The 27743-nt window shown below is 44.2% G+C and overlaps 1 protein-coding gene across 6 annotated transcripts in view; it reads right to left on the bottom strand.

The window, feature by feature from the left end:
* Positions 1–27743, bottom strand: part of SIL1 (SIL1 nucleotide exchange factor) — a 214902-nt gene that overhangs the window by 125107 nt on the left and 62052 nt on the right. The window lies entirely within an intron of this gene.

Raw genomic sequence — 27743 nt, forward strand, 5'->3', positions numbered from 1 at the left:
AGGAAGACAGATGGCAAAGAGCTCAAGTAACTTGTCCCAGTCCTTGGTTCTCTCCACTGTACGACACTGCTGTGCCATGAGCCACTGCTGTTAAGAGAGCCTTCAGAGACCATATATATAGGTATGAGGACGACAGATGGGGAGAGAGGCCACACCTGCTAAAAAATGACATCAGCTCAAGCCATTGTCATTGCAGCCTAGTAAGTATGTATATAGTAGCTCTTAGGATTTCTAACCTTTAAGAGTTTAAGGGGGAAGGGCACAGAAAAGAGAAAACCAGCAGTTAACAATCGCCTCTTGGTGCTAGGCATTAGAGTTGCTATTAACACACCTTATTTCATATTCACAACAATCCTGTGAGATAGGTATCCCATCTTACAGATGAGAATACTTTGATTCTACCAATAGTCCAACTCAACAAATATTTTCCCAAATTACCAGCCACCTAGGATCCCGCAACGCACAGAATTTTCTGCTTAGAGTAGCCTTCAAGCTAGTAAGAGAACGAGGTCTCCCACCCAGGTCTGCCTAACTTCAAAAGCAGTTCTTGTTCCACCACCAGACACTGCTTCCCCCAGTATCTGAGCTCTGCTGAGGATGTCCTGAGCCTGAAAGCACTTCAGGAACAAATGAATCCCAACTGCCAACACCTCTGCTATTCACCTCCAAGAAAACAGACTGGGGTCAAAGAGAAAAGTCTCTCACTATGTGCTACAAGCCAACCTTAATACAAAGACCAGAATCTGTGCTGATCTGGGGCCTGAGAACAAAGCAGACATTGTTAAGGCTCAACAGAGGGATTGGTGGGCTGGTAGAATAATAGATTCCCTAAGGGCTGGGCAACTCAGCCCCTTTAGCCAAAAACTCTTCCATCATTTCTTCTTGCCACTCTTGGCAGGCACACTTCAATTACTTTATGTCTTGATGGATTGCTGAATTGAATTTATCTAATGCAAGGTAAGGGCCTAGGTTGCCATGTGGGAATAGATTCCTCTAGAGATCAGTAAAAACACAGATCAGATTTCCAATCACAACTTTATCAATCATCATCATTAGAACCTTACTCAGGAAGCTGGTAATGAATTAACGGCCAATCAATCAGCCTCATCAGACATATAGCTCTTGCTGTGGTAAAAACTGGCTTCAGTTCCTCCCAAACCAAAGTAGCACTAAGGTCCTGGGATACCCAGAAATGCCTGGGGCACGGCATCCCAGCTCAGCCAACATTGCTGGAGCACTACCAAGCACGGGCACCAGGCCAGGCCCTACAGGCATTCAAGGATGCAAATGATACCAACTGGTTTTAGCTCAGGAACAAGAAGGGGGTATAGAGCAAATCCATATATTACTATAATAGAAGGCTTTATGTGAGCTTCAAGGAAGAGGGTGTGGTAGGCAGTAGGAATATAAGTAAGACTACTGGGAGCAATTAACAGAAAATTCTGAAAAACCCTGAAGTGGGGGGAGGAAGGACAACTTTTTTCCCCACTTTCCTTTCCTTTACATTTTTTGATTACTACAGAAATATACAATCATTATACTTGAAAAAATTAAACATTACAGGAATATATAACCATCCTATAATACCTATAATCATCATTTTTCTTCGAGAATAATTACTGGGGTGCCTAGGTGGCCCAATCGGTTATAGAACCAACTCTTGGTTTTTGGGGTAGTGAGATCAGACCCTGCGACAGGCTCAGGGCTCAGTGAGGAGCCAGCCTGGGATTCTTTCCCCCTTCTACTCCTTCACCCTCTACTCATACCCCCACATCCCCACCCCACTCACACTCTCTTAAAAAATATTACTTTTTTAAAAGATTTTGAGAGAGAGAGAGTGTGCACACATGCGCAAGAGGACAGAGGGGGAAAGAGGGGTAGACTCCATGCTGAGCGAAGAAGGAGACAAACACAGGGCTCAATCTCAGAATCCTTAGATCATGACCTGAGCGGAAACCAAGAGTGGGCCACTTAACTGACTGAGCCACCCAGAAGCACTCCCCCAAATAACAATTATTAATAGGGCACAATTTTTAAAATTTTATATATGTATATATGTATATTTGTATACATTTATTACTAATTATTTTTTTAAGAATGGAATGACACCATACGTATTGTCATATGAGATGTTTTCTCTCATCTAGCAGTGCACTTTCAGTATTATTCCATGTCAGTGCATGTGCATCTACCTTACCTTATCTCTCAATGGTGTCACAGTATTCCATTACAATGGACATAAATCAGTATGATTTAACAGGTAGAAATTATGTAGGCTACAGGTCAAGGGAGCCGAGAAAGAAAGAAGTGCAAAAGAAACTTCAGAACAAAAAAATAACTTGAACAAAGACAAGGAAGAAGTCAAGTCCAGGACAGTCAGAGAAATGGAAGCAGTCCCATGGCTAGCAAATGAGGCGAGAGGGTGCCTGGGTGGCTCAGTGGATTAAGCCCCTCCCTTCTGCTCAGGTCATAATCCCAGGATCCTGGGAGATAGGGCTCTCTACTTAGCAGGGAGACTTCTTCCCGCCCCCTCTCTCTGCCTGCCTCTCTGCCTACTTGTGACCTCTATCAAATAAATAAATCAATCTTTTTTTAAAAAGGGGGAAAGAGAATGAGGTGAGTGTGAGAAGGGTCATTGTAGGAGACAAGAAGGAAAGAAAGAGGTTGTGGACCCTCATAATCCATGTTGAGAAGTTGGACCTTGGCTCTAGCAAGCAATAGGGGAATCATTTCTTTGGGGGGAAATATCATGTAACAAGAACAGTGGCTGATGTATGTGTACAGGATGCACCTGGAGGCAAACACACCTGTGGCTGGGAAGACTGGACAAGGAGCCATAGCTTAGTAAAAAGTCATATGGTAGGAACAAGAGAGAGCTCTGGGAATGGAAACAAAGTGATGGGCCCAGGCAGAGCAAGACAACTGTTAAGAGTAAACTAGTGGGAGCAGGGGAGGGAGGGAGATTGCAAAGTTGAAAGGTAAGGTAACTGGAAAGATAATGGTGTCATGATTAAGTAGGAAGAAGGAATTTGGGAGGATATTATCATGAGTTTGGTTTAAAAGTGTGTGTATACCAGTGAGACAAGTGGATATATATTAATCAGCTGAAAATATGAGATGGGGGTTCAGGGGGTGAGGCTGAGGCTAGAAACACAGGTTTGGGAGTCATCTGCATAGCAATGAGGGCTGAAGCCAGAAATCTGAGGCAGAAACCAAAGAGAGAAGACAAAGTATTTATGACCGCTTTGAAAAATAGCTACATCTGAAAAACAGGAGGGAGAAAAAGTGGACAGAAGAATGGACTCCAGGGAAATAAAAGATGTAGAAACAATTTGCCAAATTTAACTTCTACATAAATGAGTCATTAAAATAATAAATTATTATGTTTATTGGCTTCTTTCCTTCCCTTCTTTGCCCAGCTGCAGCTCCACTCCTAGGGCTAGTAACCAGACCACAACAGCAGCCCAAACCCCAGGACTCTAACTTGTACACCACAGCCATTTCTTCATTTATAATCCAGCATCCTGCCCAGTTCTAACTCTTTCCCTATACAACTAGAAGATGAGGGAATCAAGGGGAATGGCAATCAACAGTGTCTTACAAATGACAGGTGGCATGAGATCCATGCCAGGTGATAAAGATTGAGGCCATAAGCACACTGAGAGACTCTGAGAACCAAGAAGGGGCTGATGGGCCACAGGCCTGAGCTGGGGGTCAATCGATGGACTGGGTGGGGGGAACAGTCATATTAAGTTCTTGGGCAGGGGGAGTGATAAAGCTGATGGAGTTCAAAGGCTAGAGGAGGAAGCTGCTGGAAGTAGGGGAGGGCCACAAAGTTCTCTAACAATGTGGAGGGGAAAAGCCTCCCCAGGGAAAATGTTACCAGACCATCCCTCATGTCCCAAGGCTACATGTGGCAAGTCTCCAGCCATCCATCCACTTTCAGGTGCCCACACTCTCTTCCTACAAGCCAGCTGAGGCAGTCTACCCATGTCTACCATACTCAGGAACCTCCCTAGCCAGACCCTGGACCACTGTGCCTCTGCTCCATGCTCTATCCTTCATTCTCGCTTTCCATGTTGAGCTGTTATTAAGCCCATCAAGCTGCTACCTCTGGAGCACAGTCTCCCCTGAAAAGACGACAGGGAAATCTGACCCTCTGCTTCCTTCCTGCTGCTGCTCTGCTCACAATGGTTCTTTCATTCACTTGTTTAGCAAATATTTGCTGACTACTGACTAGGTGCACTTTCCTTTTTGTCATTTCTCTGACAAAGAATAGTGAAGTCAAAAACATATGAGACATTTTCAAAATCCACACCACTCCTGGTCACTTGATTGACTGAGAATCAAGCCTTTCTCATAAGCAAGATTTCACTACTCCTGGGAACACATGCCTATGTTCTCAAATGGGAGGGCTGAGCTCATTCTACCTGAGAAGCAGAGTGTAACTTCTGGTGCCAACTCCACCAGCCCACCAAGCTCCTATCCACACACTCAGATTTTAAGAAAAATTTTCTTAAAAATTTTTTTCTTAAAAAAATTTTAAGAAAAATTTCCAGGGCAATGACTGGAAGAGTTGTTCTGAAAAAGTTTACTTCCCACGTGACTCAGCTCTAAGGTGTTCTAGCTGGGAGTCCAGCAAGACTCCCTATCCTGAGGCAGATATGCACCAATCGACTCCTTAAGTAAAGACTTGCTTTGTTCCCAAGGAAAACTACAGTGTCAGCTCCTTCAGGGTCTGTCTCCTATGCAAAGAGCTACTTTGGTCAAGCTCATGAGCTTTTAAGCAGCCTGTAACTGATGACTGAGCCAAGTATGGTTACAAAAACCTCACCAATTTTGCCTAATACAGGACCATCTAAAAGACTACTCATTCCAGAACTCCCTGCTGGGATGGCCATGGCTTCATGAGCTTGCACTGTTCGACTTCTTCCTCCCCTTTCCTTGCACTAGTGTTGGAATAAATATACTGTTTCCCAGCTTCCATCACAATGTCTGCTTCAGGAAAGCCCAACCAAAACCTTTTTAAACTTGTGAAGGTGGGACACCCTGTAGGTCCTACTTGTGGTTGGACCCCGAGTGCTGATACAGTTAGAATACTGCCTTAGCACGTAAATATTCCTCCTGTGACTAGGCAACATTTGGAGGGCCCTCCCCCCACAAAAGACCTTGTATGAACTGAAATAAACAGATTCAAAGTATCTAGTATCACCCACCAATCATAACTGCATTTCTCTAGTTAGTGCATCTACCCCTCTCTTTGATCACTGGTTCACACCATCTACACTCCCTGGAACTTCTGACTCCCATCTCGTGATGGAGGTCTGGACTTCTACATCACAGACTACATGAAAGCTATCAGATGGGTTCTCCCCACCTTCCCACTTCCAAATGAATGGAACTCACCTTTTCAAGAACCTGACCTCTTACCCACCTGTCTCTGTGTCCTAGAGTTCTTCCAGCAGCATTTTTTATATAGTTGCTAGTTTCTTCCACATGGAAGAACTTTGAAACATTATGCTACATGGAAGAAAAACAGATACAAAACTCACATATTATATGACTCTACTTGTAAGAAATACCCAGAAGAGGTAAATTCATAAAGACAGAAAGGAGGCTGGTGGCTGCCAAGGGCTAGGGAAAGGGGACAATGGAGAGTAACTTCTTAATAGGTAAGAGGTCTCCCTTTGCGGTGATAACACCTTAGTACCAGGTAGATGTGATTGTTTTTTACATGTACTGAACACCACCAAAGTGCTCACTTTAAAATAGTTAACATGAGGGACACCTGGGTAGTTCAGTTACTTAAGCGTCAACCTTTAGCTCAGGTCGTGAGCCCAAGGTCCTGGCATCAAGTTTCACAACAGGCTCCTTACTCAGTGGGGAGCCTGCTTCTCCTTCTGCCTGCCACTTCCCCTGCTTATTCTTGCTCTCTTTCTGACAAATAAATAAAATCTTTAAAAAATAAATAAAATGGTTAACTTTACCTTTCCTTATTTCCTTTCTTTTCACTTATACTGAGAAACTTCACAATGGTTGTCTACACTTGAATGTACCTCCTCACCTCCCCCTCATTCCATAGCCTACTCCACTCTACTCCTATCCAGTGATAACCACTGATGCTTCTTACTCCTCACGTCTTGAGATTCTGTGGCAGCACCTGACACAGAGATCAGTATCTCTGTCCAAAAGTACTCTGCCCTGATGTGAGACTGCAAACCTCCAGTTACCTCCTGCCTCTAAAGTCTCCCCTTCCCCAGGTTACTCTGCCAGCTTATCTTCTTCTTCCTACTTTGAAGAGTTAAAATTTTCCAGAAATGAGTGCTTGTCTCTCTTCCGAGACATTTCTCTCTCTCTCTCTCTCTTTCTCTCTCTTACACACACACACACACACAAACACACACACACAGGAATGCATAGAAATAAACTAGAAGGATCTACTAGGTAATAAAACAAAATATATTGCAAAGTCTATATAACTAAAAAGGTCTGGTAACTGGCACATGGATAGAATTAGCAATGGAACAGTGAAGAAAATTAAAAAATAGACCCACTGCATATGAAAATCTAATATAAGGGTAGCATCTCAAATCTGTGGGGAAAGGAAGACTTTTTTAATAAGCATCTTTGGGATAACTTAACAGACATATGGAAAAAGATAAAATTAACTCCATCCTTATGCGTATATATCAGGATAAATTCCAAACAAATTATATTTAAATGTAAAAAATGAAACTATATAAGTACCAGAGGAAAACATAGGTGAATTCCTCTATAACCTCAGAATAGAGAATAAGTTTCCTATTTATGATCCAAAATGCAGAGGCAATAACAAAAATATTAATAAATTTGATGATGCAAAAATAACTTCATAAAAATTTTAGATCCATGGGAAATATCACAAGTAAAAGACAAATGACAAACTGGGAAGAAAATCTGCAACTTAATATAGACAAAGTGTTAATATTACTAATCCATAAAGCACTTTTAAAAATACAGAGGATGGGGCGCCTGGGTGGCTCAGTGATTAAATCCTCTGCCTTCGGCTCAGGTCATGATCTCAGGGTCCTGGGATCGAACCCCACATCAGGCTCTCTGCTCAGCAGGGAACCTGCTTCCTCCTCTCTCTCTCCCTGCCTCTCTGCCTACTTGTGATCTCTGCCTGTCATATAAATAAATAAAATCTTTAAAAAAAATAAAAATAAATAAAAATACAGAGGACCCAGAACCCTATAGGAAAAAAGGCAGTTCACAGAAAAAGAAATACAATGCCATTAACTAAAAAAGATGTTCAACTTTGCTCAGAATACAAGAAAAGTCAAATAAAACCACAGAAGGCCTTCTACATCATAGGAATAAAACCATTTCTCACCTATGAGACTGGCCAGTACCTATCCCAGGGAAGATTATACTGAAAGGGGCAGTTACAAAAACAATGTTCATGGAAATGCAAATGGTACAACCCCTATGGAAGCCATTTGACAATGTCTAATAAAAATTTCAACTGCACTTAACCCTTAAAACAGAAATGTAACTTCCAGGAAGGGTTTCCAAAGATACATCAGCAGTAACCTCAATGATCTTGGAAGCCAGATGGTCTCCAGAGCCACCAGAAAGTAAGACAGCCTGCATGACACACTGCTATCAGCCTATGAGACCCTGTGCTGAAGACCCAGCTAATCACCACCCAGATTTCTGACCCTACCTACACGGTGAGCTAGGCCACTACACCACCAAGTCTGTAGTAATTTATTGCACAGCTGTAGTATGTAATATTACATATTGTAATATGACCCTGCAGATGGGAGAAAGGGTTCACATCAAGACCTAGAGGTGTGAGAAGTCAGTCGGATGGGACCTTAAGCCATCTAGCTTGGCTGGAGAAGCAGGCAGGCAGAGCTAGGAGCTTAGAACAGCTAAAGTTCTAGGGGCCAGCTTTCCTTGCCTGACCCTCCAACACAGACATGGAATGTAAGGCAGAAGGTGATGGAGGGGAAGGCCCTGACAGGCCGCATGGCTGGTGAGGAGCCATGACCTCAGGTTTACACTTTCAAAATCTTAAATACTTAGGGTTCTTTTTCTGTTCCCTTTCTTCTTCCTTTTTAATTCCCCTCCCCCACCCCCTTCTTTCCTGGACACTCAGACTTTCAACTGGATGGCCTTAAAAAAGAAAAAGAAAATTTAACAAAAATGTAGACTGTTATTTGGTACAAATTTCTCCTTTGTAAGTTTTCCTTTTATATAAATCTATTTTGGCAGATAATTGAACCCAACTGTGATATTTGAATAGTTTTAAGAAAGTACATTCTGCTCTACTTGCAAAGAGAGTGGAACCTTGGCCTCTTCCTTAAGACAGGCAAAATGGAGGGGGTTGCAAGATGCCCTGCTTATTTGTTTCTGAAAGGAATCTTGCCCCAGGCATAGGCTCAATTCTTGTACCCAGCAGGGAGCAGGCCTTTGTTCAGAGAGCACCACAAGTGTGATGGGCACTGCACCAAAAACAAAGCAAAAATCCTCCACCTTTGGGCTCAGGAAAAGGAGAACCTGAAAACAACAGGAGACTGAGAGTGTCAGTTACAAGGGAAATAATCTTTTTATCTTCTAGTTTTGTTGTTCCTGATGGCTTTGCTTAGGCATCAAATCAGTGTGACTCCATTCTTTGATAGGTATGTTCCATGGAGGCTTTGAAATAAATGACGACATAAATCAAGTCCCAACACAGGACAAAACTTATGCTATTGAGCCAACACTGTGTGCAACCCTCTAGAGATCACTCGGACCCATCTCTCTTCCAACATTTCCCCACTTCCTACACATGAAAAGGTCCTGACAATATAATTCTCCACCCAATGTCACCTCCCTCAAAGTATCAGAGGAACCTGCAGGACCCTCCTGGCACATGCGCTGAGCGTGCAAAACACTGTTCTTTCTCCATCGTCATCAATGGAGGTCCTCAAAACTCTCTTTTACATCCCTTGCCCACAGCACTACTATCATCCGCACACTTTCCTAAGGCATTTGTGAATCCACACCTAACTATGCATTTACTACTGGTTGTGTGTTTTCTCTAGTTTGTTCTAGATTTAGTCCCCTTGAAGTCAAGCATGGCTATCAGTTTCTAGTGACCAGGATTTGCTGAACCAGTTCGTATCCCCATTATCTTCATCCTTCAAGTTTCAGGGCTGGGCAAAGAAAAGCTCAATACATATTCAGGATTAAATGCATTTCCCTTGACTAATTTTACTTTTCCAGATCCAAGAGTCCCGCGCTCACTGTCCTCACATCCATACACACTTCACTTGACCTTAGCCAGAAGGCCAAGAAGCGATTTCACACTTCACATCTGTCATGCTAAACCAGCCAGTCCGTTTCAACAGGAGAACAGGTAAGGGAAGAAGGGTGTCTCTCATAAAACAGCCCTCACCTTAATTAAGGAGGGGAATAATGTCTGCAAGAAAGAATAAATGATGAAATTTTCTTCTTCTTCTTCTGCCTGCTGGTGGGTGAATACATTAGAAGCATATTCTGACATGACTTTCATTTCTACGTGAGCTAAAGAAGAAAAGCCAACAACAGGTGTCATTTCCCCCACTGGAATGGTAAACTACTAGTAATCTCGAAAGAGAAAGGCAGGCCCAAACACAAAATCCTCATGCTGCTTAAGGACAAAAGGGTGATCTAAGAATTCATTCTTTCAGTCATGAACAAGTATTTATTGAATGGCTGCTATGAGCTAAACGTAGGGCTGGGCCTTGAAGAGCCATAAGTGAACAATACTAAGACCAAAACCCCTCTTCTTTCTTGTAGCATGGAAACAAACATGAGTAAAATATATGCTATGAGACAATAAGTACTAACGAGCAAACCAATGCAGAGAAAGGGATTTGAAGTGTCAAGGAGGGAAAAAACTTTCTTCAGATGGTGGTCAGGGAAGGCCTTGTTTGAGAAGGTTACTTTTTTCATTTTTGGAATAATTTTAGATTTACAGAAAACTTTAATGATAGTACAGAGTTCCAAAAATTCCTGCATAACTCTAACCCAGTTTCAGTTCCCCTAATATTATCTTTTTTTTTTTTTTTTTTTTTAAGATTATTTATTTATTTATTTGTCGCAATGAGAGAGAGAGAGCGTGCGTACAAGCAGGCAGAGTGGCAGAAAGAGGCAGAGAGGCAGGCTCCCTACTGAGGAAGGAGCCCAATGCGGGACTCAATCCCAGGACTCTGGGATCCTGACCTGAGCCGAAGGCAGCAGTTTAACTGACTGAGCCACCCAGCTGTCCCCTAATATTACCATCTTACACTACTGTGGTATATTTATCAATATTAAGAAACCAACATTGTTACATTAATAGTAACTAAACTCCAGACTCTCCATGTCTCACTGGTTTTTCCATTAATGTCCTCTTTCAGTTCTAGAATACAAATCAGAATTTAGGAATTTAGGTGTCATGTCTTCTCTGCTCTATGAGGGGGTTTTTTGTTTCTTTTAAGTAGGCTCCACATCTAACGTGGGGCTTGAACTTATGATCCTGAGATCAAGAGTCTGTGTGCTCTACTGACTGAGCCAGCCAGACATCCCTGTGATAGCTTCTTGGTCTTTCCTTATCATTACCATGGCAGTTTGAGGAATACTGACCACATATTATGTAGACTATTCCTCAATTTAAATCTGTTTGACACTTTTCTCATGATTACTCTGGGCTTACTGGTTGCAAGGAAGAATACCACACAGGCAAAGAGCCTATGTTCTCACATCCTGTCAGGGGGTCCCTCATATCCATATGACAGCACTCGTGAGGTCCCTCTTGATGACAGGTAATACTTATTGGGTTTCTTTACCATAATGTTACTATTTTTCTCTTTTCAAAAATGGTTCTTTTTTTTTTTTTTAAGATTTTATTTATTTTTTTGACAGACAGAGATCACAAGTAGGCAGAGAGGCAGGCAAAGAGAGAGGAGGAAGCAGGCTCCCTGCTCAGCAGAGAGCCCGATGCGGGGCTCGATCCCAGGACCCCGGGATCATGACCTGAGCCGAAGGCAGAGGCTTTAACCCACTAAGCCACCCAGGCGCCCCTCAAAAATGGTTCTTTAGAATTAAATCACTAAGTCAAGATCACACTCAAAAGATTTAAGCTCCTCCTCCTAGAGGTGAAAGCACCTATAAATTACTGAAATTCTTCTGTAAGAGATATGATATTTTATCTTATTTCTCCCATTTATTCATTCATTCATTCAATCATTTGTTTATACCAGTTCAAATTGTTATATATTTATTTTATACTTCGGACTATAATCTGATACTACATTACATTACTTAAATCATTCTAGCTTTGGCCATCAGAAGACAAGTTCATTTCTGATTAAAGACCTAAGAAAAGTGAGGGAGTTGCCCACAAACCTGTCTAGGAGAGGAGTATTCTAGGTCCCAAGGTGTGATGCGCCTGATGTCTTCAGGGAACATGAGGGAGGCCAAGATGGCTAGAGGAGAGGGAACTTTAGGGAGGGCAGTAGGAGATAAATCGACAAAGGTAATATTGGGCCACATGACGGGGGTATATAGGTCTTGGAAAGGACTTTGACTCTTACTTTATATGAGAAGGAAGACCAAAAGATATTTCTGAGCACAGACAGACATAAAGAATCACTCTAGCTGCTGTATTGAGAAAGAAGTGTGGGTGATAAAGGCAGAAGGATGAAGAAGGCCTGTTAGGAGCCAGCTACAATAATCCAGGTGAGAGATCATGGTGGTCAAAGAATAATGAGAAGTGGTCAGATTTTAGATATATTTTGAAGAGAGAGCTACTGCAGGCTGTGCTGTCAGAATATGAGTGTGAGGGGGGCACCTGCTAGATCAGTCATTTGAGAATGTGACTTGATCTTGGGGCTTTGAGTTTGATCCCCAAGTATGGTGTACAGATTACTTAAAAATAAAATCTTTAGGTGTGGCTGGGTGGTTCAGTTGGTTAAGCAACTTACTCTTGATCTCAGCTTAGGTCTTGATCTCAGGGCTCTGAGTTCAAGCCCCGCATTGGGCAAAGGTGGATGTGAGAGAAAGGAGTCAAGAATACCTAAAAAAGGGGCGCCTGGGTGGCTCAGTGGATTAAGCCGCTGCCTTCGGCTCAGGTCATGATCCCAGTGTCCTGGGATCGAGCCCCGTATCGGGCTCTCTGCTCAGTGGGGAGCCTGCTTCCCCTTCTCTCTCTGCCTAAATCTCTGCCTACTTGTGATCTCTCTCTGTCAAATAAATAAATAAAATCTTTAAAAAAAAAAAAAAATACCTAAAAAAATCTGGCAATGACCAGCATATACATGAAATTTAAGCTGCTAGGCTAGATGTGATCACCCAGAACTTTAGTGTAGACAAAGAGTGGAAACCCAAGGACTGAGCCTGGGGGCCCTCTGGCACTGAGAGACATAAGACCTTCTTACCTGTCCTTTAATCAGAGACAATTTTACCAAACTGTTTTCATCTACTGTGTACCAAATAGTTATCTGGAGCCCACCATGCTCAGGTGTCTCGATATGCAGCCTTGACCCTAACCTGCCTTTCTGCAATTCCCCACCCTTAGCCTGCTCCTGTATTTCCTGGCAACTGCTCTACACCTTAACACAATCAGTACTGCAACCATCTCTTGCAAGCTGCTCCTCTCACCTAGAAAACCCTTCCCACTCTACCTCACCAAATGCCAGCTCTTTCTTGGGCCACAACAAGTGTCCTGCCTTCTCTCCGAAATCTAACTACTCTGACTCATAATGAATGACCCTCTTCTCCAAAGCAGCCAGTCTCTAATACTTGTTATCTGCCTGACTAGATATTTTTCACTTACTGACTTGTGTGGCTAGTGAACTTTACCTATAAATAGCTCTTATTTATATGTATTGCAGCGTCCTTTAAGAAGGAGAATAGCATCTCAGCCGTTTCGGTTCCCCCAACAGTAGCCTGGCACAAGTATCTACCATATAGCAAATGCTCAATAAACGTGTGTGAATTATTTTGTGTCAATTCCATTATCCAATCAGTAGGCAAGTAGCTGGAAGGTAGAGGCCCATTTTTTTTTAATCTCTGCCTTATCTGGCACTGAGCAGGACACAGGTGGGCAGGCACTCGCTATGTGCTTATTATTAAAGAGGTTGATGACAATGTCCCTGTCTCCAGGGATACTACCATCCTGGCGCAAAACAATGAGAACAGGTGTTAGGTGCTTGCTGCCCTGTCTTCCCTGAAGCCAGCTATTTCCTGGTCAAGAGAGAAGCACCCAGCGACCACAGGGAGAAGAAATCCTAGGGCATCTGACATGTGATACAGAAAAGGCATGAGAGATACTCAAACCACGGTGCTGTTCTAACAGCCCAGACATCAGGTTGTCCCAGCTGAGACGCACGGCAGAAGAATCAGAAAAGACGAGCGCTTCAACTTTGGTGAATCTCTTCTAAAAACATAGTCAGAGGGCACAGAAAAACAGACAAAAGGAGATTTACACACACACACACACACACACACACACACACACACACATACAGACACACTTTTCATTGTAAATTACTCAGAATGGAAAGTTGTAAACCACCTAAATGTACAACAATAAGAACCAATTAGGCAAAATTTGGTGTATTCATATAATTGATAAAGACCAGCACCTAGATAATGTTCACTGTGTGCCTAGTTATGTGCTAGAGGCTCTACCTTTCAAAACTCTGCAAAATTTAACTCCCAGTTGCTAAAAGGAAAGTATCAGCCTCCAAATACTATGTACAGAATGACAGCACTTGTGTAGAAACAACTGGAAGAACGTAAGCTATAATGTTATCTTTACATGTGGATAGTGGAATACGGGTGGTGGTGGTGTTTCCCTTTGTGCTTTTCTGTGTTTTCCAAGCTTTCTGCTTGGAAAACATATTATTTTGTCAGCAGGCAAAAAAAAATCTATTTTAAAAACAAACATGTAAGAGCCAAATTCTCAACTCTCTAAGCATATGACTGTTAGAAGGCTCCTACTTCTGATGTAAAATATAAGAATCATAGCTCCAATCCTCATCCCCCTCACCCCTACCCACACACCCAAGATAGAGAAAACGCAGTGAAACTGTAAGACTAACAGCTTTGTAAAGAGAAGATCCTGTTTTGTTGATCTTTGGTTTTCTACCGTGGAGTTCTCAACACCCTGTAAGACATATATTTGGGTGCTCAGTGAACATGAAAGGGAAGGAGGAAGTACGGTAAACTCACAAGGCACAGATGTCACTAAAACACCGACAAGTCCCTCTATCCTCACGCTACTGCCTCCACTCTTTCCCAGGTCTGGTCCCTTACTCTCCTATCTCTACGCATTGCTCAGACTGGCCAAGGAGCTCTTGGAACAGACAAATGGCTGACTATTTGTACCACAACATTCATCTTTTTGGGTTTTTTCTGTTTTTTCCTTTCCTTTCTCCCTTCTTTTTAAAGGTGAGCCTGCTTTTCAGCTAACTTGCCTTTCAGTTTCACGCTGAACCCCGTGCCAGTCAGTCTGCAGAGAATCATTGAGAGAATGAATTTGAATAATAAAAGCTAGAACAAGGCAATACCTTGGAGACAGACTTGGTGTAGTACCTTCAATTTAGAACCTCATTTCAGTGGCTAATGCAGTCGTTGGAGACATTAGCCTAATTTTTGCCAGGAGAGTCCAGCAACACAGCGGTACTAAACATGGGCACAGAGGACCATGCTCATCTAAGAGACAGCATGGAGAATGAAATTAGCAGCTCTGCACTTCTGGTGCAGAGGAAAGCAAATCCTTGCTCCCTTCCCCCAATTCATCACCAATCATGGTTAAGATGGGGGAAAAAAAAAAAAAAACCCACACAGGAATGTGTGTAGGAGTCAGCACTAACACTAAGTTCAAGGGAAACCAGGGCCCCTGAAGAGGCCCCCATGGGGCACTTAAGGACTATCAGAAAGTCAATCTCAAAGGACATCCAGTAAAAGTGCCGCCCTACAACTCATCTTGTAATTGCTAAGCCCTATATGCTGTAGGCCTGGAGACACTCCAGAAGCTGCCATCAGGTTAGTTCTGAGGCCAGAAATGGGGAGAAAAGCCCAAAATAGTCAGTCTGGAAGGGAAAGGTTCAGGTCCAGTCACATCTACACAGGCCCAGGGGACAGGGAGGCTATTCCAACAAGAGCTTCCTACTGGCTCGGCTACAGAGGGAGCATCTAATGTGGTCCAGACTTGGCCTAAGTCTCTCCCCGTGTGGCCAGTCTTCTCGCTGCAGGAGCCAAGCAGCTGAGGACCCTTTGCTTTCCAGTGGCCCAGTGAAGAGGGGAGCAGAAGCCTCAGAGGCAGCAGCAATATCCTATCCCTAGGGAACAGTCTCTGAGGTGCTCACCGCTCCCTCGTACACATGCCAACAGTGGGCTCAGCCCATGCTGATCCATGGCTGCCAGACCAAAAAGGTCCTGTTCTAAGACATAGGTGAGCCAGCAGCACACCCTCTTTCTCCTCACCACACCTCTCTCTCTGTCTTTGGCCCCCAAAGTCCTATTCTGCCCTGTGCTCTTTTATCTTAAATTCTTTTGAATTACCTAGGGATGGGGAAGAGAAGATGTTCAACCAAGTCTTCATAGCCAAGCATTTTCTAAAATCCAGTGCCTTTCCCCCCGGCTCTTCTCTCCCCTACCAGAGTGCAAAGGAGGACCCAGTGTCACCAGTAAACCACTCTCAACAGCATCATGGCCTCACCAGCACTCACCTGGAAGCCTCAATGGCTTTAAGGGGTCAACACTATAATTACAGGCTTTATAGGTCTCTCTATCAAGTCCCTGGGATATGAGAGACCAAACCCTGTACCTCACAGATATTAAGGTATAGCCTTATAGGAGATGCAAGAGTTGCTTGGGAGGCAAAGCAGGAAAGATGGGAAGCTAGACATCCCAGACTCCACCCAAGACGCAAACGCAATAAGGGGAGCAGTACAGGGATAGGGAGGCAGGACATGTTCTCCATACACAGGACCTGCCTGCCAAAATTTACTGGATGGCAGGAATCCTAAATCTGTGGGTGAGGATTGAGTCATGATATAAATCTTCTTTTTCTAAGCAGCATGTGCAAAAACTCCTCCATCTCAGGAAGGGAAGGGGGACATGGGGGCAATATGTGGGGAAGGTGGTGGTCTGCAATGAGAAGCACAGATTTCATTTTAATACTAGAGCAGCCTCCTCAAATTACAGAGTCCATTCTAGAAAAGACATGGAAGCTAACCCGGCTTTGGATAGTCTCAACACCACTGATGGGAAACTCTTATCATTGCAGTCTTGATAATTTGCTTGTAAAAAGCATTTTTTTCCTAAATCAATCCCTCAATGCAATTTTAGAAATCTATTCCCCACTCCCCCCTCCCCCAAAAAATCAGCTATTACCAGAAACTCCAAATGCGAGACAGTAGAAGCTGAGCTCCAGTATAATTAGGGGAGATTCTGAATGGTGCCCTGAGGCAGACCATACAAGAAAAGGGTAGAAAGGAGTTATATACGTTCAGAAAGCTCTTTTAGGGAAGAGGCTGTGCATAATGCATGCAGGCACCGGAGTATAGACACTCCCTTCCCGCGGCCTGCTCAGAGGCAGGCTGTGAGCCACGACACTGGCAGATGGCTGCCCCAGTGGCAATTCTGCATGCTCCAATGGCCGCCTCCTCCTGTCCACCCTCAAGCACAGGCTGATGCTCCCACAAGGGGTGGGGAGCACCAGCAAACATTACCCCTAAAGAATAGTACCTTTCCCCAGGGAAGGTAAACATTTCCATCAGAAGGCAGAAGCAATTTCTCTCTGTGCAGGAAAAAGGAGCCACAAACATCAAGTTGCTCATTCAAAAGAGACAGATGATCTCTGCAAGCCGAGCAGTGCCAAACCGTCTGTAAAGGGTTTGCACATCCATCAGCACAAGTGGCTATGTAGGGGGAGGGGAGCAGGAGTGTGGTAGGTCTACTTGGGTGCAGGACTCTCTGGCCTCGGGCCATTTGTTACTTGACTGGAACAGAAGCCCCAGGGGAGTGGAAGCCAGAAGTTTTCCTGAAGGGGCTCTAGCCTGAGCAAAGGTGCAGCAAAGCCACTCTTCTCTATTCCAGGTGTTCCCAGTCCTCCCAGTCCACACCCGAAGTCGGTCTACATCCAGCATCTACACTCAAAACCTTTCCCGGTGCTCTGTTGGATTTTGAGCCAGACACTTCTTCCCACCACCAACCCCCACCTTTTTTTTAGTCACATGTGACCAAAAGAGAAACGACAGTTCACTAGTCTTATGCCTAAAATAACCTACAGAGAAATATGGTTTATGAACTCCCCTGTAATACAATACATAATTCAGAGCCCAGCCATTTGTCACAATATTGAGTAATCCACATGCATCCCAAGGGTCAGACAATAAAATCTGTAAATCAACAGCAAAAAGCAGTACACCTTAGCCACTAAGGTAAAACACAAAAAACATTTTTTAGCATTAACCTTTTTTTTTTTAAACTTAGAAAATACGAATTTCTGACAGCAAATACTTGTGAAGGAGTTGTATGCCAGAATGGAAGAATTTATCCTTTCTAGAACCACCCCCCAACAGCCAATTTCAGTGGAAAAAGAAAAACCCCAAGATTCACATTTTCCCAATTACAATAATGGCTTTCTTCTACACACCCTGCCATTAGCATGGCAGAGATGACCACATCAGTCATAAGAAAAGCACATGTATGTTCTGCACCCAAGAAGAGCAAGCAAAATGCCTGCTTTGTGCAAGAGCAAGGCACTTAAAACAGGAAACAAAATAATAAATTATTGCAGAGCTGGGTCTGAACTTATTTTTCTTTTCTGGATGATCAAACACTGAGTGTTAGCGTAGGGGTAGGCATCGCAATCTGCAAACATATTGCCATAGTGACTGGTGCTGAGACAGAAAGATAAAACAGGCAGAACTTCATTTATATTCCAAGGAACAGAGACAAGTGCCCTGATCATTCAGCCCCACAGAGAGTCCTAATGCTAAATGAGTAGTCTCCTTCCCAACCGCTGTAGAGCACCATCCAGGATCAGACATGGGGTATGTGTGTCCACTGCTGACCAATTATCGGCCTACAGTGGAACCTCTCCAAAGGATGCCCCAGGTACACGGGGACTACAGAAGAGGGCATTGGGGCCCCTTAGTAAGAGCTCGCCTTCTCAGACACAGGAGCTGAGACGGAGTCAGGTGAGATCTGCTGTGCGTGGCTCTACTCTGGTCAGTTTCTCTTTTTACCTAACACATCACTTGAACATTAACTTCCTTGGTTTTAATTTTTTATTCTGAAATGATTTTAGACTTGGAGAAAAGTTGCAAAAAAAAAAAAAAAAAAAGGAAGAAGAAAAAGAAGTAGAGATCCCATAAACCCCTCACCCAACTTCCCCTGATACTAACATCTTACAAAACCATAAAACAAACAGAACTGAGAAATTAACATTGGTACAATAGTACTAACTCGAGACTTTATTTGGACTGTACCCGTTTTTCCTCTAATCACTTTTTTTCTGTCCCAGACTCTCATCTAGGAAACCACACTACACATAACTGCTGTCTCCTCTGATCTTTGACATCTCCTCAGTATTTCTTTCTTGACCTGGATGTACTTGCAGAGTAATGGCCAGCTTTTTTTCTAGATTATGCCTCACTGTGGATTTGTTTGATGTCTACACATTTTTACTACAAGAGCTGTTGCTATGAACCTGGCACTACAGTGAACAATTAATATGTTCACCTCATGTACTACTTAAGACAACCCTCTGAAGCAGGTATTACTTACTATCCCTATTTTGCAAATAATACTTCATTAAACCTTAGTAAAATTAGGTAATGTGCCCAAGACTCCCCAGCTGTAAAAGGGAGAGCTGAGGTATGAGCATGGGGAGACTGATTCTATAACACTCCACAGCCAGCCAAACTCGGCTAGATGCCACAATACAGCCGGGATGCTACCCTCTGAAGAAAGGGCATTTAACTTTAACTTCTAAGTTCTACCCAAACAACCAGAAATTTCCTTCCCTTTACAAGAAGTACCTCCCTGGCCTAAGGATAAAGAGGAGGCCACTGTCCTGAGACCTCACTCCAGACCAGCACCAGGCAGAGAGAAAATAAATGAGAGTGTAGGTGTGCTCCACTCAAAAGGACCCCCTTCTAAATGGCCTCTCCAAGTATATGGAGACACTGCAGTCACAGGATTTAAAAACAACAAACAAACAAAAAGCAAAACCAAACCAGAAACTTCTTAGACTGCTTTTCCATGTCAGGCCCAGAGAAGTCCAACACAACCTGGCACTTCCTCTTTCAAATTAGGCTCTCTGGGAATGCTGAAGCCATTCATGTAGCACAGGAGCGGGGGTGAGGGTGGTGGTGGGGTGGGGGGGTGGTGTCAAGGGACAGGGCTATGGGAGACAGGGTGGGAAGCATTCCAGCTGCGCACCAGGATTTGTTTTTAATGCTTGTAACTTTAGATAACTCAGTTGCACAGACTTGATTTTTCCCAAATAGCCTCTCTGGCAATGCTAATATGTTTTTCCTCTTATTCTGACTGATCAGCGAAATGCATGGCTGGAAGGACTGCCTTCGAAGTAATTTCTTTGATGCTGGCAAAACTGAGAAAATATTCCCCCAGCTACACCCCCCCACATCTATCCATCCCTGCCACCTGCCATTCAGCTGCAGGTAAAGGCCATTACAGTAAAGAAGGAAAGGAGGCAGGGAGGGCAGGCAGCAAGGGAGGGTGGAAGGGAGAAGGACTCAGGGCATGAAAATGAGGAAGGGAACGAGAACATTTTGTTCAAAGTGAGTCACTACAGAACCCAGACTTTTCCTGACATGCATAAGCAGGGCCAGATGATGCCAGCAAATAGGTGAAAAGACAGTCTTCTTCTGATCTGTCTCTTCCTTCTCCCCACTGCCTTTCAGCTCCCCAAGTGTCCCTGCCAACTCCATCACTAAGATGGACTTGTGTAAAAATGACATTGCAAGTGGCCGCCCCTATTACTGCTGATTACGCAAGAGTCCCTCCCCTTTGCAATCTAGCACTGATACCGAACTCCAAGGTATCTTCAGCTGGGTACTCTGATCAAATACTAGAAATTGAAATGCTAATGGTATTTAGGGAACAATTCCTCCAGCTTCCCCTTCTGCAATCTAACCTAGGGAGAATCTAAAGCCAACTAAGAGCCCTCAAATCAGACATAAAACAGGGCTACTTAATCCACTGTGTTTAGGGACATCTGGATCTACTCCTAAGATCCCTAAGATGTAATCTAGAAAACAAAGCTTGAACAATTCTGCATCCTCTTGAATAATTTCCCCCTCCCAATGTCAAAAGCCTCTAAAATTCACATTACTTTGTTCCCACATAGGCCTCAAATAGCACTGCTTTCAAACAATGATCTTGCAGATTGAAATCCTGGGAAAAGCAATGGGATTTGGGATCCTTCACTGACAGACCATGGGCTCCAGAAGAGACCAAGAGAAGAGGTAATCACTCCTTGGTGCAGCACCTTGAGATCTCCCTTAAATAATGTATACAAGGCACCAGGGACAAGGGCGTTTTCCAAAAAAAATGTTAGTTTTCCCCCCTTCCCCAACAGCTAGACTAAAGTTCCTGGATCCTCTTCTGCCTCAGTCATTCTTGGCCATGATAGATTAGACAACCTCCTCACCCTCTGTCCAAAAGTCTGACTTGGCAAACCAGGATGACAGAATGGAGAATAACAAGATGATCTTTATACAACATGTAGAGGGTTGCTGGGATGGGGGTATAGAGGTAGTTTTCTTTTTTCTCCCTAGGCAAAAAAAAAAAATATATATATATATATATATAAATAGACCATATTAGTATTGCCTGAAAACTCACCTCTACCCAGATAAACTAATTATGTCTACAGATAATCAAATCTGAAAACTTTTAATCCAAAAAATGGTTCTTTCCATTCAAATAACTGCTTATACAAACCCAAAACAGACTGTTCTCTAATTAAAGAAATTAAAATATAACTCAATCTTTGTTTGCCCAAATCAACATATTATGGGAAATAAGGCAAGACCACAACCTATTAGTTTATGAACAGTATCAAAACAAAACCCCCACAGGACCAAAAATACAATCAGCCTGATTCAGCACAAGCACCAAAAGGCTCACAGAGGCCCCTGCACACTAGTTCTACGTCATTCAGGTTCTTTTCAGGCCTATTTAAGAAGATCAGTGGCCAGTAGGGTGCCACTCCATTTCTGAATTTGGACACTGCCAGGGACCTAAAAAAATCTTGAGAGTCCCTGGTTCAGAAGAGACAAGGTTGGAGCAATTTCAGAGGAACTTCTGGTAAAGCTCTCCAACTTGCCCCATAGGCCAAAGGTCTCCTTACTAAGGAGGACATTCCAACAGTCCCCTTAATGATGTGCCTGCCAGCTATCCCACTCTAAGGCTCAGACTGCACCAAATCCAATGCTTCTGGTCCCCAACAAAGGCAGGCTAGGCTGTCAAATGCCAATGCCCCACCCTCCGCTTTTTTAAAGTAGGCACCGTGCCCAGCATGGAGCCCAACTACGCCCTTCCTGACACTGGACACCACTTGGTTCTGACCTCTTGACGGTCTCAGCATCTTCCCCACAGAGGTTCTTCTTCATCCCTCCATTTCCCAAGTAACCAATCAAGTCCTTCTCTCGCATTATCCAAGGTAGAAACCCCACCCTCAGCCTGGCTCAGGAAACTTAGAAAACATCTAAGTGAAGTTTCATCAGTTTCCCTCTACCTCTTTCCCATTGATCTTTGTTGTTTCCTAGCTTCTGTTTCTCATTTCCAAGGCGCATCATATTCAATAGGCCAAGACTTTCCATCTGGCACCTATACAATTTTATCTCATCAATGATCTCCTCTCTGGGATTTCAAATCTGTCAACACTGATTCCTTTCTCTTCTGCCTTCAAACATTTACAAAGGTCTCTCAACTCAGTTTCAGTGACCCTGCCTCTGGGAAGTCTTCCCTTCAGGGCCCCTCCTCTGTCTTCTTACCTAACTATATTCCTGTCTGGGGGTCCTCCTACACCATAAGCCTAGGCAGGCATTCAATGCCCACCACATTATCTCTAGCATCAAGCATTCCATCTTTATGGAATCAACTGTACATCACTATAACATACAACAAATGTAACATAACATAGACAAGTTTTTTGATGTCACTATCACCAAAATTACTGTTTTAGTTCTCTTCTTCCACTTACTCTTAAACACCTCAAACCTAGGAGTTTCTATCATCTTTCTTCGTTTCCTCATCTCCCATTCACAACACAGCCCCTGACTGGACTCAACTACACACTAATAGTTTACACTTACTTACATCATTAGTTCTACTGCCTTATTAGCTCTCCTCCTCATCTCTCCTTCCACCCTCTTTCCACCGTCCCCTATCTGACAGATGGGACTCTGCCCACCACTATCTTCCCATTATTCCCTATACATTCCTGTCTCTCCAGCCAGGGAGTTGTACTCTCACTCTGAGGTCTCTGTTCATGTCATCCCTTCCCGTCCACTCATGCTTCCTACCTGTCCTCTTCTCTACCTAGACAAGTATTACCTCCTCTTAAGTTCCCAATCAATTCCTACCTCTAATGCTATCACAAAACCAAGAATGGAACAGGTTCTGGAAAAGGACCTCTCATTCCAGCTCCAAGGCAGCCCTTGAGAGATACTCCCAGCCCTGATGAGTCCCAACCTTGGAGATGGCCTGGTCAATTTAAGCCAACAGTATGAGGCCAATATGAGAGAAAAAAGGGAAGTCACAGCTACACAGATTGTCTGAGCTAAAGCCAAGCCCTAGGCATGAGGGCTAGGACTTGTTTTGGCAGCTAGTTTTCCATCATCTCTACTCCAGTTTAAGTTTTTCATTTCAGCCAGTTTGGGTATCCTGACTTTTGAGAGCTGAGACTATGCCCTTCTGCTAAGTAGTCTTTATTAAACCTCAGAGAGAACAGGTGGACAGAGGAAGCAGAGAAAGGCAAGGGTAAGAGCCTAGGGTAAGCATTAAGCATACAAATGCTTGTTAGAAAGCGGATGGTCAACAGCTGCTCTCTATTACCACCCAAGTCCACAGATTGCAAACTGGACCCTGGCCTACCCCATCCAGGTAATGAAGGCCAAACCCCGGGCAACAATGCTCTGTGCCAGTGCAGAGCTCAACCAGCTAGTCTCAAAGTGGCCTCAGCCTTGGCAGTCACTGCTATGGAGTTCACAGGCTTTTCTGTTCTGGCCTCCACCTGTTCCCCCAGGAGGTGTGGGATTTGGCTGCTGAGGAGCAGTGGTCAGCCATTCTGGGAGAACACCACAAATGGAAAATGAGGGCTCACTGAAATGGAGAGATCTAAACTGTATTCATGGAACCTTCTGGGACCTTCACGTATTCCAACCCACCTTCCTTTTCTCCCCAAGGACAAGGTAATTTGGAGCCTCAGAAAATGCTCTTATAGGCCTCAAAAGACCTGGCATCCTGCTATGCCCCAAGTAGTTCTCCTGACAAATTCTTATTACCAAGGTACAAAAGAGATGCTCAGAGCACAGAATGATTAACAAAGGCTTCATAGGTGGTTGTAGTGATGGAGATGGGTCAGAAGTATAGGTAGGAAAGAACAAATAAAGCTCTCAGGGAATCCCCAGAAGACTCAAAAGGCTTTGAAATGGAGAGGGTGGGGGGAAGGCATTGTGCAGAAAGAAGGAGCACCAGAGAGAAGCTCTGCTGAACATCTTATCCTTTAAAGTTGCTGGAGATAGCAAATTGGGTTCAAGAGAGGAGACAGACTATCCGAAAGCCACACAAAAACCACCCTGTTTCCTCTATCTCGTCCTTGTTACACCTTTCCAGTGCTGCACTTGAGCCAGGAAAAGACGAGCAGAGACCTATTGCTACAGACCTCCCTCAGGGCATTACCTTTTGCTGGCAGACAAGTCCCACTGCACCACTCTGATAAGACACAGGAGTTAACTTATAAACTGCCTTTAACCAATACTCCCATAGTCACCCACAGCTCATGGGCTTAGACGTGTGTGCGCACGCACAGGCCTGTATAGGAAGGGTGGGACAGAAGCAGGTCATACACTTGTGGACCATCCTGGGAACAAGATCACCCATAAGGAGAATCTCTCCACAGCAGGGGAAGAAGGGAGGATCACCTGCCTCCCAGCCACACAGCTGGGGAGGTGGCAGAAGGCACAGGGAGCTTTGCTCCTGAGTCCCAACTCAATTCATCCAAAAAAATCTGGTCTTTATCCTTGGTTCCTGGCATAGAGCTCCTAAAACCTTTGAAATTTACCAAGTGACAGTAAATTCCAGAGTTATTCCAGAGTTTATGCTGATGAGATGACTCTTGAGGGGTAGAGGAAGGAGAGAAGGCAGCTTTAGATAACTTCAGGATGGGGACAGGTCATCAGAAAGAGTAAGTCATGATCAAACAGTTGGAACTTTTAGCTCCATCTGCTGACCTCCAAGAAGAGGAGAGAGGGCTAGAGACTGATTAAGTGATTGGACATCAGTGATTAAACTCAATCATGTATATCAAATTCAACCTCCATAAAAACCCCTGAACAAGCCATTTGAGAGCTTCCAATCTGGTGAACATGTAGAAGTTCTAGGAGGGTGGTGTGCCCAGAAAGGGCTGGGAGGCTCTGCACCTCTCCCTGTATACCATACCTTGCCCTCTGCTTCTCTTCCATTTGGCTGTTCCTGAGTTGGACCTTTTACAATAAGCCAACAAACCCAAGTATGTTCCTAAGTTCCCTGAGCTAGGAGTTGTTCTAGGAAATTATTGAAACTGAAGAGGGGGTGTGGGAATTTCCAATTTATAGCTGGTCATAAATACGGGGTGATCTGGGACTTGGAACTAGCATCTTAAGTAGATGCGGTGTCACTGAGACCTTTAACTTAGGGATCTGACACTACCTCCAGGAATGCGGTCTTAGAATTGAACTGCTGGACACGCAGGTGGTATCTGAGGACTAAAGAATCACACAGCCCCCTTCCAAGCTGCAAGGGGTCAAAGGCCTCCCAGACAAGTCCACAAAGTCACCTGGATCAGAGTCAAGTGCTCCCTCAGACAGATGTCCAGGGCCTGCAGGAAATCAGACTCCTCTCTTAAATACTTGAAACAGAGTAGTTGGTCTACTATAAATGAGGTTTTTAAAATTCAATTCCCTCCTATTGCTCGTGCAGATCTGAAATGATCTGACCAGATGGCTGGTGTTCTATAATTCTTGGATTGCTCTCATCAGTTGTTGATGATTTGGATTTTTTTTCTTTTCCCTTTTTTTTTTAACCCCCTCACACGAATGTGTTCCTGCATAGGCTTTCTGTGTGCTCCCATTAAGTGGGCTCTTTGTGCTGATGCCAATATTTCTGAGGTTCTAACAGCCTCAGAGGTCAATTCAGGTCAATAGGGTGCCCCAGGTTTGAGGTTCCCCAAGCCCACATGGGGCCAACAAGCAGCACTGGATGACGGGCAGGACAAGGCTCTTTGCTCAGGCTGCCTTGTCAACCTCCACTTCTCCTTCAGGTCCCAAGAAAAGGGAGGCAACAGAGGTATATATATATTTTTTAATGACAACTATAGCCACTTACTATTTCCTATATGCCAAGTCCTGTGTGAAACATTCTACATATGTTAATCTTGTTTTAGTCTCACATCATCTCTGGGAAGCAGATATTTTCAGATGAGGAAACTAAGGTTCAAAGATTCTCATCAACCTGACCAAGAACACACAGCTCAAAAAGAGAACTTTCATGGGGTTGAAGGCTCAGCAGCATAAAATTTGACTCACCATTCCACTGAGATCTCAACAAATTTGGAGCCTCAGAAAAGAAGGCCCTAGCCTTCCCATACCCTCCTTTGTGCTCTCAATGAGCACAGGACACTTCCACCAGAACATCCAAAACTCTAGTGCCTTTTTCTGTCACTGTATCCTGAGACTATATGCTACTAGAAGGTAGGAATCATGTCTCATTTGCTACTCAAAAAGAGAGCATGGCCCAGTGGTGAGGAGTTCAGGCTTGGGGCCAGACAAAGCTTGTTTTAAACTGTGACTCTACAGTTTAAAACTGGTCATTTGACTAAATCACTTCTAAGACTCAGTTTTGTCTATAAAAGTGAGGGTAGTTATAGCACTGGCACCATCGATACTCAGTAAATGTGACATATTACCTGTATCTCTGGCTACCAGTATAGTGCCTGGCACAAAGCAGAATCTCACAAATGCCCAAGGAGCAGAGACTTCACCATATTTGGCTATGACTGGCTTTCCGTACACTTCATCTCAAAAGGTCGAGAAGCGATGACCGGCTTTCTGTAGTAACAATTACACAGGCGCAAAGTCCTAGGTCTCAGGGGTCTTCCACCCCAAGACAAATATCTGAATTTCCTGCCCAGAACCCATAGGACCCGCCAGCAAACAGCTTTCCTCTGCTTGCTTGTGAACAGCTGATGCTGAATCCACACTCAAATGCTTGCTGAGCCTCCGTAAGGTGAGACAGATCCCAAAATAAACCAGAAGACAGAGAGAGACAGGAAAATCACTTCCAGGAACAAGCGGCTCACAGTGAGGATGCTGACAGTAATAACAGAGGCGGGTCGATTTCAGGAGGGTGACCTGCAGCTGCTCCAGGGCTGAAAGGCTGGGGCCTAATTCCCACCTGGCCTGGTGGGAAGGCCCATGAAGTCATAGATAGGTCCCGTGGTGTTATAGACCACAGCATGCAGCCTGGAAAGCTACCTTCCTATGAGCCCAGACCATGTATCCCAGGGTGCCCTCCCTGGAGGCCTGAGGACAACAGAGCTGAGGTTCTTCCTTGAGACACCTGAGGGGACAAAAGTTACTGAACTGGGGAAAATACCCATCAACAAAAACTAGCCATTTTCTGAAAAGTCCCCAAAAGATATTCCATCATCCTCCTTGTGCCACATCCCTGACTTTCAGGCAGAAAAAGCTGTGCTAACACTTTCTGCTCCCTCATCAAAATCTCTAGGGGGGTGGGCACTTTAGGGGCATAGAAGTCTCTCCACCTCACCATAAGTGTCCTTCCCCATCAAAGACCAGAGAGGACAGGAAGCCTATACACTCATGCACCCTTACTAGCATCCAATTCCACAATCAAGTTCAAAGGATAGCACAAATGGAGAATTTACCAATTAAAATCAGAACTGAATGTACTGAGTGATATCTTGATGTCAAGAATCCTCACAACAGGGAGGGCAGGACATGTCCCCAGTGATAGGGGTTTTCCTCCCCCTGGCTCCCACTTCACTTCCTTGGTGCTTCATCACTCTTCAGTGGCATCAGCGACCTGTATGCAAGCCCAGCAGGGGCACTATTGCTACCAGAAAGTTGGCTGGCACAGTGTATGCTGCCCCTGCCGGCACAGAAGCAATGGGGACAGTGAGGACACAGCGATGAATACTGGTTCAGAGCAGACCAAACCACAGTGGCAGCTGCCAGGGCTGGCCATCCACCTTGCCACAGCACACAGTGCTAAGAGCCCACTCTGGAGAACAGTACCAAGTGTCCCCATAGTGGGGCTATAGTCAGTAAGGTTGGAACGAGAAGGACAGTGCGAAGGAAAGTGGTTCGAGGCTCCGTAGTCAGTGACCTAGGACACATCAGCTGAATGACAAAGGTCAATGAGCCTCAGTGTTTTCACAGGAAAACCCAGGCAATAACAGTTCCTACAGTTGTGAAGTTTGA

Source organism: Mustela nigripes, chromosome 12, assembly GCF_022355385.1.
Source record: "Mustela nigripes isolate SB6536 chromosome 12, MUSNIG.SB6536, whole genome shotgun sequence".
Taxonomy (NCBI): domain Eukaryota; kingdom Metazoa; phylum Chordata; class Mammalia; order Carnivora; family Mustelidae; genus Mustela; species Mustela nigripes.